Source organism: Staurois parvus, unplaced genomic scaffold (assembly GCF_062004578.1).
Source record: "Staurois parvus isolate SC_StPar_1 unplaced genomic scaffold, SC_StPar_1.0 ptg001916l, whole genome shotgun sequence".
Taxonomy (NCBI): Eukaryota; Metazoa; Chordata; class Amphibia; order Anura; family Ranidae; genus Staurois; species Staurois parvus.
Window position 1 is genome coordinate 87,276 of NW_028319712.1, and position 15,237 is coordinate 102,512.

Genomic DNA, 15,237 nt, shown 5'->3' on the forward strand with positions numbered 1-15,237 from the left:
GTGGGAATTTATGCTGAGACATGATGCTCACACATGGGGGGGGGGGGCTTAGTTTGTCATCTTCACCCTGGGAGCTAGACAACCTTGTCCTGGCACCACACGCAGGGCAGTCAATAGATCCCCTCTTCCCCGCTCAACACATTGCTGAAATCGAATTCCCTTACAGACACAGCCTCGATGTACAGTGTATAACTGGCTGCTATGTTGCAGTACTGACCCTGTCCTCTCCTCTTCTGGCCCCTTGTCCTCTACCCTGCTGACCCTCTGTCCACCATCCTGCTGACCCTCTGTACCCTGCCCTGCTGACCCCTGTACACTGCCCTTCTGACCACTGTCATCTGTCCTGCTGACACCTTTATCCTGCCCTACCTTTGCCCTGATAAACCCTGCTGACCTCCCATCCTCTGCCTGCTGACCCCTATCCTGTGCCTTACTGAACCTCTGTATACTGCCCCACTGACTCTTGTATGCTCCCATGCTGATCTCCCATCCTCTGCCCTGCTGACCCTTATTTTGTCCCCTACTGACCGCCTGTACACTGCCCTACTGAGTCTTGTACACTCCCCTGCTGACCTATCATCCTCTGTCCTGCTAACCCCTTGTACACTGCCCTGCTAACCCTTGTACACTGCCTTGATGACCCGCTGTAAACTGCCCTACAAACTAATGGCCTCTGTACTCCGCCCTAAAAACTGCTGTCCCTATCTCTCTGCCCTGCTGGCCCCTCTGTACGCTGCCCTACTGACTTCCATACACTGCCCTGTCAAACTCGCATCTTCTGCCCCCCTCATGTTTTTTACTGCGCCCCCACATCAGACAGGCTAGATCAGGCCTTGTTGAAAAAAAAAAGAGATTGCACTGGTATTGTTTATACTATTATTATTAATAATATTATTATATATTTTTAGCTTTTTTTAGGATTGTAGTAGTTATAGTAGCTGATTCTTTGGAAAAAAAAATTATACTGGTAGTGTTTATATTATTATGATTATTATTACTATTGTTAAAAAAAAAAATTACACTGGTATTGTTTTTACTATTATTATGATTATTATTATTAACCGGTTGCCGACCAGCCACAGTACATTTACTGCGGCAGGGTTGCACTACTGTGCACAATCACGTATATATACACGTGATTCGCGCTTCCAATGTTTTCGCGAACAGGGGGCGCGCGCACGCGCCCGCCGACCCGCGGGTGTCATAATTCGATCCCCGTGGGATCATTCCATCTTGGCCAGTGATGTCCGGCTGAAGTTGAATGATCGGTCCCTGTCCTATCCTGTGTTGACAGTTACACAGGACAAGATATGATGTCAATCTTCTCTGCCTGGGCACATTCCGTCCCAGAGAGAGAAGACATACAAAACGTGAGTACAAAGCGCTACACTAACACTTAGAAAACACCTAGGTCACATTTAACCCATTGATTTCCTCCCCAGTTAACCCCTTCACTGCCCAGTCACCAATGTCATTATTTACAGTGTACAGATTTTTTGCTGATCACTGTATTAGTGTCACTGGCGACTTACGATAGTGTTAGCGTCAGTTATCACCCCTCCCAGATAGCGTCAGATTGCCCGATAGTACACCAGTAATAACATTTAACCCCTTGATTGCCAGGAACACGCTCAATTGCACACTAAACCTCCTTTGCTAGTATAGTGTCTGAACGGATCAATATCTTTGATCAGATCAGCGCTATACCAGCGTTCACATTAGAATAGCATCCCCAAAAACGCAGCGTTAGAGGGATCAGCCCCGACACCTGCCAGGACCTGCGTTTAGCCTCTCTGCTCCCCTTCTCCACCAGTAAGTGCAGTGTCATTAGACAACTGTCACTTGATACATTACACACAAAACCGCAGTGTTCACAGAATCAGGCCTGATCTCTGTTAGCACTTGTTGGTGAATTTTTTGTAGCGGTTCAAGCAGTCTCTGACAGCCAGGCGCTCTAGGTACCTATAAATTTAGTGGCCAAAATGTCCAAAGGTACACTAGTGAAAAGGCCTACAGGATTCTGAGCATGTCAGGTGAGAGCGAAGGGGAAGATTCACTGACAGAATCCGCCTCAGAGTGCCAGTACTAGTGCTGCGCTACCTTCTGGTGAACTGGCGAGCACCAGCGGCCTAGTACGTCCTGGGCTTATACATACCCGCACTGCAGTATTACTTGGTGACGTGTCGGGTCCCATAACCGCAGTACAAGCTGGTGCGGTGGCGAGCACAAGTAGTGTCCCGCGGCCACCAAGAATTCGCACACAGGCCCGTAGAGCCCCTAGTATCCTTCCGGAAAAATAGTTTTTTTTTGTTGTCACATTTGTTATTGTTCTACTTTTACTGTTTTATTGTTAACCATTACTGTTTTCTTTGCAGGAATGCTTTCAGCTGCAGCACTGACCTGTTTATTCTGACAGCAACAGGAACTTGCTCTCAGAATATACATAAATCAGTGTGGGCAGCGCTGTTGGATGAGATTTTTCATCCGCAGTTTAAAAAATGAACATATATGCCGAAACAAGGGGGCCTGGGGTGGCCAGTGGGTGGATGGCCCCTATGCTTCGGCATATATCTTTTATAATATTTGTTGGCACATTTCATGTGTGCCCACCATTAGAAGTGGGTGGATGCAGGGAGGTATTCTAATGGTGGGCACACCACACACTTTTTCTGGCAGAGATTTCTTCTCTTTTTTTCTATTCAGCCCACAGGCTGCATAACAAAAAAAAAAAAAGAAAAGAACATAGCATATACACCCAACAAGGACCAGCAACGTACTGGTACATCACTGGATTTTGAATGGTTATACCAGGGTGATGCATGCAGCTGCAGGCATCATCCTGGTATCGTTTTTGTCAGCTGGCGATCGGCTTTCATGTAAAAGCAATCCTAGTGGCTAATTAGCTGCAGGATTGCTTTTACAAGCAGCGGGAGAAAATGCCCCCCTCCCTCGCTGCCTTCCACGGCCTTTTCGGGCAGTCCCGTGCCCCCAGATTTCCCAAAAAAGAATATATGACAATGCCCATTGAAGTTATAGGGGATATTTGAATTCCCTGTGATAGTATTCAAAGTGATCAAAAAAAAAAAAAAATGAAAGGGACAGTGTAAAAATAATTAAATAAATCAAAATAACAAAAAAAAAATACCCTTGCCCCCCCTCACACGCGCACACCTGCGTTCGTGAGCGTTGACCTTGTGCCAGTATGGAAACAGCGGCTGCACCATGCATGTGAGGTATCGCCACAAACGTCGGATCAATGGCAGTAATTCTAGCACTAGACCTCCTCTGTAAATCTAAAATGGGAGCTTGTAAAGGCTTTTAAAGCGCTGTCTATAGATATTAAAAATGTATGCAGTTTGTCGCCACTGTGCGGGGCATGCGCAGTTTTAAAACACGTCATGTTTGGTATCTATTTACTCAGCATAGCATCATCTTTTATATCTTACCAAATAATTGGCCAATATATTTTGTTTTTGCGCATTAAAATTAAAAAAAGTGTATTATTTAAAATAAAATTGCGTTTGAAAATTCGCTGTGTGAGTATTATGTGAGATAAAAAATTGAAGCACCCACCATTTTATTCACTAGGTTGTCTGCTTTTGAAAAATATATAATGTTTGGGAGTTCAAATTAATTTCATAGCAAAAATACTGATTTTTTTCAGGTGAACAAAAAGTGGCAGAAAAGGCTTGGTCTTCAGGTGGTTAGAAGAGTGAGTGATGTGTGGCATAAACTTCAAATGCAGGGCATAAAATGCCCCCACCCCCCAAAATGACCCCTTTTTGTTAAGTAAACACCCCAAACTATTTGCTGAGAGGCATGTTGAATCAATAGAAGAATTTATTTTTTTACCACAAGTTTTTGGAAAATGACAAAAAAATAAATACATTTTATTACACATAATTGCCATTTTAATAATTTATTGCTCACACATGCCATAGGTATATGTGGAATTACTCCCCAAAATACATTCTGCTACTTGTCCCGAGCATGGGGGTACCACATGTGAGATATTTGTTGGTAGTCTAGTCAAGTACAGGACCCCAAAATCCAATAAGCACCTTCAGGCTTTTAAAGGGCTTCATTTCCTCATTACACTTCCTGACTACTTATCACAGTGTTGGAGGCCCTGAAATGCCAGAATAGAACCAAACCCCCCAAATGACTCATTTTTGCAAAGTAGACACCCCAAAGAATTTGATAAGAAACATGGTGAATCATTTTGCAGATCTCGTTTGTTGCCACAAGTTTTTGGAAAATAAAGAAAGAAAACAAAAACATATTTTTTCTTTTCTTTTTTTATATTTCAAAACCTTGTGAGAAAAAATTAGATCTGCAAAATACTCACCATGCCTCTTTTTAAATTCTTGGAGTGTCTACTTTCCAAAAAGGGGTCATTTGGGGGGGGTGGGTGGGGGGGTTGGTGCTATCCTGGCATTTCAGGGCCTCCAAAACTGTGATAGGTAGTGAGGAAGTGAAATGAAGAAGTTACACACCTTCAGGCTTTCAAAGTGGTCATTGGATTTCAGGCTCCTGTATGTGGCTAGGCTCCCAAAAAGTCTCACACATGTGGAATCCCCATACTCAGTAGAAGTAGCAGAATGTATTTTGAGGTGTAATTCAACATATACCCATGGCTTTTGTGAGCAATATATCATTTAAGAGACAACTTTGTAGAAAAAAAAACTGTTTTTGTCACAAAAACTTGTGGAAAAAAAAATTTCCATTGACTCATATGCCTCTCAGCAGATAGCTTAGGGTGTCTAATTTCCGAAAAGGGGTCATTTGGGGGTGTTGGACTATCCTGGTATTTTAGCACCTCAAGAAATGTGATAGGCAGTCAGAAAGTAAAAACTGTGTAAATTTCAAATTATCTATACCATAGTTTGTAGATGCTATAACTTTCACACAAAGCAATCAATATACACTTATTGGGATTTTTTTTTACCAAAAACATGTAGCAGAATATATTTTGGCCCAAATTTATGATGAAATTTTAGTTTTTTGGATATTTTTTGACAGAAAAGAGAAAATACTGTGGTTTTTTTTCACGTTTTATTTTTTATAGCGCAAAAAATAAAAAGCGCACAGGTGATCAAATACCACTGAAAGAAAGCTCTATTCGTGTGAAAAAAAGGACATACATTTTGTTTGGGCACAGCTTTGCATAACCACGCAATTGTCAGTTAAACTAGTGCAGCGCTGTATAGCAAAAAATTGCATAAATTACAGTATCTATACCATAGTTTGTAGACACTATAACTTTCACACAAAGCAATCAATATACACTTATTGGGATTTTTTTTTTACCAAAGACATTTAGCAGAATACAGATTGGCCTAAATTTTTTGACTAACTTTGAGTTTACGATATATTTTTTATAGCTGAAAGTAGAAAATATCATTTTTTTTTTCAAAATTTTTTTGTTTATAGAGCAAAAATACCACCGAAAGAAAGCTCTATTTGTGTGAAAAAAAGGATGTACATTTCATTTGGGTGCAGCATTGCATAACCGCGCAATTATCAGTTGAAGCAGTGCAACGCCAAAAAGCAAAAAAAAGGCCTGGTCAGGAAGGGGGGTAAATCCTCAGGAGGGCAAGTGTTGAAAAAAAAAATTACACTGGTATTGTTTTTATTATTATTATTATTATTATTATTATTAATAATAATAATACATATTTTCGCTGTTTTCTGCTTGTAGAAGTTATAGTAGTTGATGTTTTGAGAAAAAAAAAATTATTATACTGGTATACTTTATATTCATATTTATTTCAAAGCATCAACTACTATAAATACTACAATCAGAAAACAGCTAAAACATCTAATAACAATAATAATTTATACTGTACATATCCGTCACCTAAGAAGTCTATTATAACTGCCTTGACTCCTATATATTGCCCTCTATAATACCAGTTTGTAAATCTCCACCTGAGAGCAACACATTACTGGTTACTTTTTACTTTACACAACCCCATTTATACATATGACACGATATCCAGCTATTCTGTTTTCTCTAATAAAAAGAAGGGAGAAACAAGAAAACGGAAAGAGAAAAAGAAATTGAGGCATACTTTGACTCTAATGTAGACTTTGCCACCATTATTCAATGTTCTATACAACATTCTCCATATATTGTGCTGTTTATTCCACCGTTCAAAAAGTCCTCTTTTTTAAGGAGCTACATTCACTGTAATGGGCCGAGCTCAATTCTTTGTTCAGTAATTTAGTATTAACATTACATGCTATTTATGTCACTTTCCAGATATTTTAACAAACCCTAACATACCTTCAGGTAAAGTAACTTACTATTTAGAGGTACATTGTCACTTACTTAGAAATTAATCCGAAACTAAAGGTAACTATTACACACATTATCTAGTCAAATAATAGTATATACAATAACATACAACTACATGAGGAAAACTATTTTCTAACACCTAAGCCACACTTTACACATTGTGGTATTTCCAGTTCCGGTTATTACACGGGATGTCATTAATAGACATATATATCTATTCTGTATACATAAATGAGGTGAAAAATAGAAGCTCTTGTTGCCCCTTTGAAAAGCCTTGCACAGTGAATTACTTTTCAGAGGGCAGAAGCGAAAGCTATCCTTTCACTTCCTGCTGAGTCTACAGGACAGGAAGTGAAGGGAAACCTTCCTAATGACAGCACTGATAAAACGAAAATTACAACTGTTCTTTACTTAAGGGCTTGTAGCACTCTGAAGAGTGGTGGATCGCTTTTCAGAGTATATTTTACAGGCGACAGGGGCAGGCATCCTCATGGCCTGTTTTAACTCCTAAAAAGTCTGCACCACCACGCTGCAACCGTGTACATTGCACACGGTTGCAGCTTGGACCTATTCACTTGAATGAGTCACATTAGGCGGATTTTACTGGTAAATAAGCCATGCCTTTGCAAAGCGTTGTGAGGTGACTTGCTTTTCAGAGGGTGGTAGAGCAGTGGCTGCCAGACATTCAGCAGGTGATATTGCCAGCAACTAAACCCCCCTTTATTGCCAGTCAAATGGAAGTGATTGAGTTGTGGCATGGGCCCGTTTACCTGAATGGGTCGCATGTGGCAGCTCAGCCACCTGTTTTTACCTCCTGTGGCAGCCGTGTGTGTGAAGCCATAAAGTCTGGAAAAGGTGCACTTCTAAAATTGAAAAATTACCCTCCGGGCTGGTTTATACCAGAATGTGTTGGGGGAAAGGAGAGTTCTTCGCGTTCAAAACGCGACGCCTTTGAGAGCTGCTGTGGGTGTCAATATATTCTTAAGCAAATATATTGCTACAGGGCGGCACAGGTGTGCAAAATCACGTATATATACATGATATTGCAGTTCCGGGTAGGAGACGCACGTGCGCCCTACCCACGCAGCCATTCATGGCCTCGGCTATCAATCGCTGGGTCCGGGCCAGGGAGTTCTCGCCGGTATCCAGTGATCACTGAGTATCTCCGACAGTGGAGAGACCTGTGTATAAACAACACAGTTCTGTCCCCTGTCAGCTGCTGCACACTGCTTTGTATGGCTCTGCATTGCAAAGCCATACAAAGCAGTGTGCTTACAATGAAACACACACAGCCCAAACAGTAAAACAGCACACAGTTAGCCCTTTGATTGCCCCACGTTAACCCCTTCCTGCCTACCAGTGCCAATAGTACAGTGTCAGTGCTTTTGTGTTAGCACTGATCACTGTATTGGTGTCACTGGGGGTCTCAGTGTCAGAATGCCCTCCACAGTCCCGCTATAAGTCGCTGATCGCTGCCAGTACTAGTAAAAAAAAATTACGTAAACCAATTAATTTACACGTATTGGGATTTTGTTTAACAAAGACATGTAGCAGAATACAATCATAAAAAGAGGAAGTGAACGCTAAAAGCAAAAAAGCAGCCAAAGCACAAAAAGGATACCAAATAACCTCTCAAGACTTAAATATATATAAGGTGCGGCGCTAAACAGTTCAACCAATAATGAATGCTCAATATATAAAATATGCCAAGATTAATAAAACCATAAAAATCATCATAAGAATAAAGTGACTTGTGACAAAGTGCCAAACATTCATATGTATTCAGTGACTTTCGTAATCTCATATAGTCCGTCACTGTTAGAGTGACCAGTAGTGTTAATATAGAGTAATTGTCCCAATTAAGAGTATGGGAGATCAAATTATCTCCAGTAATAGGTGCTCCATCCAGACTGTGGTGAAATGACTGGTATTATGTAAAGGCTGCGCACTCACCAGATGCACAGTTAATCTGCGCATTTAGAGACAATATTCTCTTATGGATACACTGAAGGCTCCTGTATGGATGGATCTGGTCTGGTCAGGTATTCCCCTCACCGCTCTCTCCTTCTGGCAATATGGCTCAGTCTCCCCTTACATACAGCTCTGTGGGTTGTTGATAGCTGCACCTCCACCATGAGGATGGCGATAGATACAGAGTCCTCCCCGACAGCCACGATCAATTCTTCCTTCCTACCAGTCGGAGAGTGCAGGGCTGCTGTGACGGACTATATGAGATCACCAAAGTCACTGAATACATCGGAATTTTTGGCACTTTGTCACAAGTCACTTTATTCTTATGATGATTTTTATGGTTTTATTAATCTTGGCCAGGGGCGGACTGACCATTTGGAAACTCGGGCACTGCCCGAGAGCCCGGGGTCAGTAGGGGGCCCCATGAGATGCCCCTAGTACCTTTTCATAGTCTTTTTTGAGTTTGGGCAAGGACACAGGGGCCCCATGATCCCCTATTGCCCGAGGCCCCATGAGTTCTCAGTCCGCCCCTGATCTTGGCATATTTTATATAATGAGCTTTCAGTATTGGTTGAACTGTTTAGCGCCGCACGTTATATATATTTATGTAGCAGAATACATTTTGGCCTAAATTATGACAAAATTTGATATTTTACATTCTTTACCGGACATGTTTAATAGCAAAATGTTAAAAATATTTTTTTCCCAAAATTGTTAGTCTTTTTTTGTTTATAGCGCGCAAAATAAAAAAAGCAGAAGCGATCAAATACCATCAAAAGAAAGCTCTACTTGTTGGGGGAAAAAAGGATGTAAATTTTGTTTGGGTTCAGCGTTGCATGACAGCGCAATTGCCAGTTAAGTTGGGGGGGGGGGGTTGTTTGATGCATTTTTCTTACCACACCACACATGCACCAAAAATGCAGCAAGCATGACTTTTAACAATGCAAAGGACCCCCAACTGACCACTGTGAAGAGTTCCATAGGATTTATTGGTCATGCAGTTTGTTTGTTTTTAATGCAAAAATAGAAGGAAAAGAAATGAGTGTGAAAGCAACCTAAGCAGTGCAAGCTCTGTGACCAGAAGTTGGGGGCTGCGGTGAAAGTGGCCTTGAGCTAGAGGGAAGAATAATTAGTGGTATCGCACTAGGCATGCATTATTGTGTGGGAAACCATTTACAGTATTTTGAATTACCGTGTGTTGCATGTGGTGCTCCCCTAAAAAAGCAACAGGGATGGTTTTTTCTGTGTTAGGGCTGCCTTAGGGCCCATTTAGCTTTCTGGAAAGGCTGTGGAAAAAGGGGCTTTTACCCCCATCCACTTCAAGTTCCAGAAATTTCCAGGAACAGCAGGAAACACAGGCTGACCCATGATAATGCACCCAACACTACAAAAAAAAAAAAAAGTAGCTCTGCCCTTCCCTCTGCACCTCACCTAATGTGGGTAAAGGGACGCAGAACACCACATTTTGGAGGACATGCCCAAAGGTCAAAGGTTTGGGATTTGTGTATACAATTTTGTTTTCGTTGATCCTTGTCAATTTTAAGAAGTCCCCATTACAGGCCCTACTTAACCAACCAATAGAGGAGGCACCAAAGCATTCCAAAATATTGGTCTTGTTTACATTCCTAGCGGCCAGAATAGCAGTCACCAGGTCCTGGATGTCTTTTGTCCATCCTCTTTTCAGTAATGAACGCTAAAATGTCATGGCAAATGGTGCATAAAAAGCTATCAGCCGCATTGAAAAATAAATTACATTTATTCAAAAGATCATGGGACCCTTGGATAAGTTATATTTCAGCAGACAGACAATCAGTGAAGTTCCAACAAAGGGCAGGGGAGATGGACACGGAACAAAACTCTAGATTACCCGCATGTCCTGATATTCTTCTTCTAGCTTTCTCTCTCTTCTCTTCCTTTTCTTTCTCTATTCGACCTTCCTTCTGCATTTACCTGGGTTATCATATGCACCTGATTAAAGAAACATGTTCATTAGAGTATATCATTTTGGTGAGCATTCAACCTGCGTAAAAAGTGTACGGCACAGCTAATGATATGAGAAATATCAAACCAGACCTCAGTACAAAAAATGATGCTGTACATGAAAATACCTTTTGCACTTAAAGGGTAACTTCACTTTCATGGGTATTGTACACATAGCATGTATACACATTGTACGCATAGCATGTACAATGGCGATCAATGATTACATTTTTACATTACATTACATTGAGTTTATATAGCGCCAAAGGGTTTGCTCAGCGCTGTACAATAGAGGGGGGGACAATACATGAAACATTACAGCAGCTACGAACAGCACACGAGGGGTAAGAGGGCCCTACTCTTTCGAGCTTACAATCTAGGAGGGAGGGGGTAGTGGTACAGGAGGAAGTGGCTGTGGGGGATGGAGTGGTAGGAGGAATGAAGGAGAGCAGCAGTTAGGTGAGGGTGGGGTAGGCTTCCCTGAAGAGGTGGGTTTTCAGGGAGCGCCTGAAGGTGAGGAGGGAAGGTGACAGTCTGATGGATTGGGGTAGTGAGTTCCAGAGGATGGGGGAGGACCTGGAGAAGTCTTGCAGACGTGCGTGTGAGGAGGAGACCAGGGAGCAAGATAGAAGGAGGTCCTGTGAAGAGCGAAGGGTACGGGTAGGGTGGTACTTGGGAATCAGGTCGGTGAGGTAGTTAGGGGCAGTGTTGTGAATGGCTTTGTAGGTCAGAGTGAGTAGTTTGAATTTGATGCGTTGGGCGATAGGGAGCCAGTGGAGGGAGAGGCAGAGGGGGGTGGCAGAGGTGGAGCGGCTGGTGAGGTGGATGAGTCTGGCAGCTGAGTTCAGGATGGTCTGAAGCGGGGAGAGTTTGCACTGGGGTAGGCCGGTGAGGAGGGAGTTGCAGTAGTCAAGGCGTGAGATAATCAGGGAGTGCACAAGTAGTTTAGCGGTGTCTGGGGTAAGGAAGGTGCGTATTTTGGCGATATTGCGGAGGTGGAGCCTGCATGTGTTTGTCAGTGATTTGACATGAGGTTGGAAGGAGAGGTAAGAGTCCAGAATGACCCCAAGGACTTTGGCTTGCGGGGCGGGATTGATGGTGGTGATGTTAGTAGTGATGGATAGGATGGGGGGGGGGCGCGGGCAGGAGGGAAGACGAGAAGCTCGGTTTTGGAGAGGTTGAGTTTGAGGAAATGGAGCGACATCCAGTCAGAGATGTCGTTTAGGAGGTGAGTGATGCGGGCGGAGAAAGTGGAGGTGAGGTGAGGGGTGGAGAGGTAAATTTGAGTGTCATCAGCATAGAGATGGTAGTTGAAGCCGTGGGAGTGTATGAGTTTGCCAAGGGAGGAGGTGTAGATGGAGAAGAGAAGGGGTCCAAGGACAGAGCCCTGGGGGACCCCAACAGAGAGGGGGAGTGAGGGGGAGGTGGCACCATTGTAGGTGACACTGAAGGAGCGTCGGGATAGGTACGAGGAGAACCAGGAGAGAGATTGATAAATGAGATTAGAGACGAATTAAAAAGATTGGAGGGAGGAACCCTGACATGGATGGGCCGTATTAATCTGGTAAAAATGGTAATAGTACCAAAAATCATATATAGATATCAAATGATCCCAATTAAACTCCCAGAGATTTTTTTTAAAATAATTAAGAAACTGATAACAAAATACATATGGAGGAATAAAAAACCAAGACTGTCATACGAACTGTTGAGTAGGAGGAAAGAAAGAGGTGGTTTAGGGCTCCCAGACTTTAAAAGATATTACAAAGCGGTAATATTGGCAAGAACCATAGATTGGATATATAATTATAAAAAAAAGTTGGGTGAGAATAGAGAATGAACTCAGTGGAATAGACCTGGGAAGAATGATATGGGTGCCAACACAGTATAGGGGTTTAAACGATAATGTAAATGCATGCACTTTGAATGTACTAAAGGTTTGGGATAATTTACACAAAAGTATGAAATGGACTTTTAATTCAACACTGATTCCACTAAAAAACACGGAGTTTTTTCCCCCAGGCAAAGAAGAAATAGGAGGGAGGTGGTTTAAAAAGATAGGGTGCAATTGAGAGATATACTGGTGGGAGACGAAATAGGATCATTTGGTGATTTGAAGAAAAAAGAGGGAGAGATCTTCACTAAACTAGATGAATTGCGGTATTTTCAATTGAGGTGTTTTGCTGGAAGTTTGCCAAAACCTTTAAGGACAAAAGAAAATTGGAATCTGTTCGAAAAGGCATTGGGAACACAAGGTGATGGGAAACACGGGATTACTAAAGTTTACAAAATACTCACTGAATTAGACACAAACACAAAGCCAACATATATAACAAAATGGGAAATGGATATGGGAGTTGTGATAGATGAGGAAAAGCAAAGGAGAATGTATAGATTAATTCACGAGAACGTCTCTATGAGAGAAGTAGAGATGAACTATAAGTGTTTGACAAGATGGCACATCTCACCAAATGTAGAAAATAAGATATGTGGAGAGAGTTCACCACTGTGTTGGAGGGGATGTGGAGAGGTAGGCACTATATACCATATATGGTGGGGATGCCCTAAAAATCCAGATATTCTGGAAAACAGTAATCCACTTGATAGGAAAATTGACAGAAATAGATATAGAGCTAGACCCAGAAGTATGTATTTTGCATAATATGGATATAACAGTAAATAAATATAAAAAATCAGGGATATGGTACTACCGTATTTCCCGGCGTATAAGACGACTTTTTACCCCTTAAAAATCTTCTCAAAAGTCGGGGGTCGTCTTATACGCCGGTAATACATGACATGACACTTTTTAGGGGGGCGGCGCGGTGCCGCCGCCGCCCCCCCCCCTTCCCCTAACGGAAGGGACACTAAGTACAGGGGTGGGCAGGGGCTATTTCTTACCTGGTTCCGGTCCCACGACGATCCGGTCCAGGAAGCGCGGCTGCGCCTTCAGTTCGGCCACTGGAGTTCGCGCGGCTGCTCGGCTCCGCCTCCTCACCAGCGATTGGCCGCCAGAACTGTAGCTCAGGAAAGGCACACAGGCGGCCAATCACCGCGAGAGGGTGGGAGCCGAGCGGCCGCGCGAAAATCGAGTGCAGGACCAGCAGGTAAGTGGTCAGTGTAGAGGTGCTGCTGCAACCACATATGCTGGCTGCAGCAGCACCATACGAGAACAGAGTCAGCAAGTGTCAGTGGGAGGAATAGTGCCCCATCATTGGTGTCACTGATACCAATGATGGGGCACTATTCCTCCCACTGATACCAATGATGGGGCACTATTCCTCCCGCTGATACCTATGATGGGGCACTATTCCTCCCACTGACACCAACGATGGGGCACTATTCCTCCCCCCCACTGACACCAACGATGGGGCACTATTCCCCCCCCCCCCCTGACACCAACGATGGGGCACTATTCCACCCCCCTGACACCAACGATGGGGCACTATTCCACCCCCACTGACACCAATGATGGGGCACTATTCCTCCCGCTGATACCTATGATGGGGCACTATTCCTCCCACTGACACCAACGATGGGGCACTATTCCTCCCCCCCACTGACACCAACGATGGGGCACTATTCCCCCCCCCCCCACTGACACCAACGATGGGGCACTATTCCACCCCCCCTGACACCAACGATGGGGCACTATTCCACCCCCACTGACACCAATGATGGGGCACTATTCCTCCCCCCCACTGACACCAACGATGGGGCACTATTCCCCCCCCCCACTGACACCAACGATGGGGCACTATTCCACCCCCCACTGACACCAACGATGGGGCACTATTCCACCCCCACTGACACCAATGATGGGGCACTATTCCACCCCCCACTGACACCAACGATGGGGCACTATTCCACCCCCCACTGACACCAACGATGGGGCACTATTCCACCCCCCACTGACACCAATGATGGGACACCATTCCTCCCACTGACACCAATGTTGGGACACTATTCCTCCTACTGACACCAATGATGGGGCACCATTCCCCCCACTGATACTAATGATGGGACACTATTCCCCCCACTGATACCAATGATGGGGCACTATTCCCCCCACTGATACCGATGATGGGGCACTATTCCTCCCACTGGTGTGCACTGGAAGAGGGGTAGTCTTATACGGCGAGTATAGCCCAAACACTACATTTTAGCAGGAAAAGTAGGGGGGTCGTCTTATACGCCCAGTCGTCTTATACGCCGGCAAATACGGTATATAAATGCTGCAAAAGCTCTGATACCCAAGTTCTGGCGGCGAATAGAGATACCGAAGGAAGAGGACTGGATTGAAAGAGTTGAGCAGATCAAAAAGATGGAAAGGTTGTGTTATATCCAAGAAGATAGGATGGAGGGCCTATTATGGGAAATGGGAGAACTGGGAAAAAGCTAGATTATATAGGAAGTATAGGAAAGAATAAAAGATAACAACAGAATAACTTCACTTGCTGATATAAGAAGATGCAGAGAAAAGGTAGGATAGGCAGAGGGGTTTTGGGGTGGGGGGCGGTGCTGGGAGGGAAATGTTGTATAGAGTAAATAAAGTAGAAATGTCGGATATTATAATATTATAGAATATATTTTTATATATACATATCTACATTGTGTTGATGAAATGTATTTAAAATGGAAAATTAATAAATATTTAAATTATAAAAAAAAAAGAGTCAATCCACTGCTTACAGAACTGAGGACCTATGAGAGGAGTACTGACGCAAGGTGCTGTTATGTTTTCAGAAGGCCAGCATCCCACTAGCCCCTCTCGCCAGCCATTGCATAGGGAAACACAGAGACCCAGCGATGTCTAAACAAGGTATATCTTGATTGAGGTCAGTGTTCTGGGCAGGCCACTCAAGTTCCTCCACAACAAAGTCTTTATGGATGTGGCATTGTAATTTTCAGTGGAAACACAGCAACTCAATATGGTCTTGGAATGGATTGCCCGACAAGCTCATAGTGATGCTCAGATATCCAGA

The 15,237-nt window shown here is 43.4% G+C and overlaps 1 long non-coding RNA gene across 1 annotated transcript in view; it reads right to left on the reverse strand.

Moving 5' to 3' along the window:
- LOC149433819 (uncharacterized) overlaps nucleotides 1-10,271 on the reverse strand; it is an 83,133-nt gene extending 72,862 nt beyond the window's left edge. Inside the window, exon 1 of the long non-coding RNA XR_016308846.1 lies at nucleotides 10,140-10,271. This is a non-coding gene — a long non-coding RNA (uncharacterized LOC149433819). The remainder of the gene's footprint in view (nucleotides 1-10,139) is intronic.
- Nucleotides 10,272-15,237: the final 4,966 nt, after the last annotated feature.